This window comes from Coregonus clupeaformis, chromosome 6 (assembly GCF_020615455.1).
Source record: "Coregonus clupeaformis isolate EN_2021a chromosome 6, ASM2061545v1, whole genome shotgun sequence".
In the NCBI taxonomy this organism is placed as follows: domain Eukaryota; kingdom Metazoa; phylum Chordata; class Actinopteri; order Salmoniformes; family Salmonidae; genus Coregonus; species Coregonus clupeaformis.
Window position 1 is genome coordinate 33,226,380 of NC_059197.1, and position 4,240 is coordinate 33,230,619.

Genomic DNA, 4,240 nt, shown 5'->3' on the forward strand with positions numbered 1-4,240 from the left:
GATAACTGATATAAAGCTGCATATTACATTATTAACAGGGTGCTGTGGAGAGGGACCCAGCAGGTCTCCCACCGTACATCACCCACACACCCTGGTGTTATGCTGTTCAATCTGATACACACACACACATCCTTGTGACATGCTGTTCTATTGATCTCATGTGAGTAGCCAAGCCCATGTATTCGATCGCGACAGTGCAGGTTTAAATCCTTCAGTAGACTGATGGATGTCTCCCTAACCCAACTCCTCTCCACTGATCACATGAGGCTAAGAGATAAGGAAGGAAAGGATTGTGTTGTCTGTAAATGGGAGGAGACAGTGTTCACTTCAAAGGTTGACTGTCTGTTAATGGAGGTGGTTTCATAACAATCAGCCAGGTTGGCTCAATGCAGTTTCCATGCACTATGAAAGGACCACTTCATTGACTGGCAAGGTGTAATGTTTTGCACCGATAAAGCCGAGCAAAATACTGTAAATGGTAGCTTTGCTCTGATTTACTTCAACGTCACGTCAACACATAACATACTGTCATGTCATATTTTGCAAAGGAGTACTATTTTTAAAGTCACGGTGCAAATCATATTTGATTAACTGCTAACTTCAATCTGAAAATATTGGCAAAGTATCACAAAGATAATCACTCCATTGGAATACTTCAGAGGAATTTGAGCCTCCAGTCTTGCCAGAATGGAACCATTTGTCTGTGTGACGCGGAGGGGGGTGGGGTGGGGGGGGGGGGGGACAGTGACGCGTACTTCCTGCTCCTGGGAAATCACCAAGGTAACATCGCTGATATAAATCCTTTTTTTTCTATTAGCGCATTCGGCGAGAGTGTAAGTATGTTAACGGAGGGAAAGAATAGCTCATTATGCTAACAGTGAACTGGGCGGCTGTTTGTTTTAGCTCAGGCCTGTCCTGTGTATCCCTCAGGGCTTTGCTTTACCTCTTCTCTCGCTTTTTATTTATCTCAATGAATCCTGGGTAGTTAGTATAGGGTTTACTCCCACAAAATGTGTTAATGCTAATGAGGGGGGCTTGGTGGGGTTCTACAATTTAATATCCACGTGGTTTTACAATGTGAAACTTTAGTTGTATTTAAATATCCCCCCGATCTGGTTACTTAAGCGTGGAGGGCATTGATCCGGAGGGTTTTGATGTAGCGTTTGTGTGTGTGTGTGTGTGTGTGTGTGTGTGTGTGTGTGTGTGTGTCTTTGTGCGCATGGGCAATCGCGTGCATGTGTGTGTGTGACGGGGGAAATGGCTCGGATTTGGGATACAAAGACCTATTGTGACTTTGATCCATTTTGTGGATTGGCTCAGAGGGGTGATGGGACCTGGTAAGACCAGTTTGATGGGTGGGTTGTGGTCTGTTCAGAACCCTAAAACCTTTAAAGTTTCAATTATGTTTTATTAATAGCCAGAGATGTGAATTTTTAATTCTGACAATCATGATTATTTTATTTATAACCACAGAATTGGGCTGATTCAAACAAGACCAAACACATTTCTTTTTAAAGTAAGGAAATGTCAAGAAAGGCAGATATTTTCACAGGAGAGACAAGGCTTTCAGCAAGTGAGATTCAAGATGATGGCTTACTGGTAAAACTAAAATAACCAACCCCATTACTTGTGATGGATTGTGATATATAAAAAATATAATAACATATTTATTTCCACTCACATTGTGTGTCTGTGTGTCTGTCTGTGTGTCTGTCTGTCTGTCTGTGTGTCTGTCTGTCTGTGTGTCTGTCTGTGTGTCTGTCTGTCTGTCTGTCTGTATGTGTGTTTGTGTGTGTGTGTATGACATCCTCCTGTAGAATTATCTGATACAGAGCAGAATTCATGGTTCCTTCTATTAAGGCAAGTCGTCCAGGTCCAGAGGCAGCAAAGCGTCCCCAAACCATCACACCACCACCACCATGCTTGACCGTTGGTATGAGGTTCTTACTGTGGAATGTAGTGTTTGGTTTTCGCCAGGCATTATGGGACCCATGTCGTCCAACAAGTTATACTTTTGACTCATCTGTACATAGAACAGTCTTGATGGTCATCCAGGTGTTTCCAGGTGCTTTCTGGCAAACTTGAGTCAACTTCTTGGACGAGATGGGTCCCATTATGTCTGGCGAAAACCAAACACTCCAATCCACAGTAAGAACCTCATACCAACGGTGGTGGTAGTGTGATGGTTTGGGGATGCTTTGCTGCCTCAAGACCTGGATGACTTTCCTTAATAGAAGGAACCATGAATTCTCCTCTGTATCAGTGAATTCTACAGGAGAATGTCAGGCCATCCGTCTGTGAGCTGAAGCTGAAGAACAGCTGGGTCATGCAGCAAGACAATGATCCCAAACACACAATCAAGTCTACATGAAAATGGTTAAAAACCAACACATTTGAAGTTTTGGAATGGCCTAATCAAAGTCCAGACCTAATCCTAACTGAGATGTGGCAGGATTTCAAAGGAGCAGCTCATGCTTGAAAACCCACAAATGTCGCTGCGTTAAAGCAGTTCTGCATGCAAGAGTGGGCCAAAATTCCTCAACAGCGATGTGAGAGACTGATCAACAACTACAGGAAGCGTTTGGTTGCAGTCATTGCAGCTAAAGGTGGCACAACCCGCTATTGAGTGTAAGGGGGCAATTACTTTTTCACACAGGGGAAATGGGTGTTGCATAACTTTGTTAACTCAGGTTCCCCTTATCTAATATTAGGTTTTTGGTTGAAAATCTGATAACATTCAGTGTCAAAAATTAGAAAATCAGAAAGGGGGAAAATACTTTTTCACAGCACTGTACACACATTAAGACACTCACGAATACACTCCCATACACACACGCAGGCAGCTGAGGCGTGACGGCTAAGATGAGGGGGGCAGTGCCTATCTTGTCATCACCTCAGGCAGTGCCTAGGGCTCAGTCTACATGACGTTAACAAACACACACAAGTGCGCACATTCTCATACACACAAGCGTGCACACTTGTTTCATTGCACCCCTCCCTTTTTAAAATATTAATATTTGCCCAAGAGAAAAAAACTACGATTTCCTTTAATCAGGAAGTACATCTGGACCAAAGGCCCCTGGGGCTTCAGGGTAGTCCATCCGTTTAACCAATCACTGACTGTCAACACTGACAGGCTGCATCCCATTCCAGTGTTATGAGATCAGTGAAGAAGAGGAGATGAAGAGAATAAGCCAATATAGATGGTTTGGCATCAGTCTCTGATATAGAACTGTCAGATGGTTTGGCATCAGTCTCTGATGTAGAACTGTCAGATGGTTTGGCATCAGTCTCTGATGTAGAACTGTCAGATGGTTTGGCATCAGTCTCTGATGTAGAACTGTCAGATGGTTTGGCATCAGTCTCTGATGTAGAACTGTCAGATGGTTTGGCATCAGTCTCTGATGTAGAACTGTGAGATGGTTTGGCATCAGTCTCTGATGTAGAACTGTGAGATGGTTTGGCATCAGTCTCTGATGTAGAACTGTGGGTTTTGAAAATGTGACGGAAACCCATTTAACTTAAGAAGGTATTTTATATGTGAACTACGTCATCACACACAGCCTTTTACCCACAACAAGTCAATTTGATGGAAACACATCTCTGGTGGAAACATGTTCATATTGTTTTCATGCGGATGTTAGAATATTCGCATGAAAATCTATCGCCATTTGGATAGAAACCTAGCTAGTGTTGCACCCAAGGTGCTGAAAAAAATAAATAAAAAAACTTGTGTCTGCCATAGATTACAGATGAGAAAGGAAGAGGATCCAACTAACAAACCTACTGCAGCTACACTGAACAAAAAAATAAACGCAACATGTAAAGTCTTGGTCCCATGTTTCATACGCACAAAAAGCTTATTTCTCTAAAATGTTGTGCACAAATTTGTTTACATCGCTGTTAGTGAGCATTTCTCATTTGGCAAGATAATCCATCCACCTGACAGGTGTGGCATATCAAGAAGCTTATTAAACATCATGATCATTACACACCTTGTGCTGGGGACAATAAAAGGCCACTGTAAAATATGCATTTTTGTCACATAACATAATGCCACAGATGTCTCAAGTTTTGAGGGAACGTGCAATTGGCCTGCTGACTTCAGGAATGCCCACCAGAGCTGTTGCCAGATAATGTAATGTTAATTTCTCTACCATAAGCCGCCTCCAACATTGTTTTAGATAATTTGGCAGTAGGTCCAACCAGCCTCAAGCGGTGCACTGATGTCAACATTGTG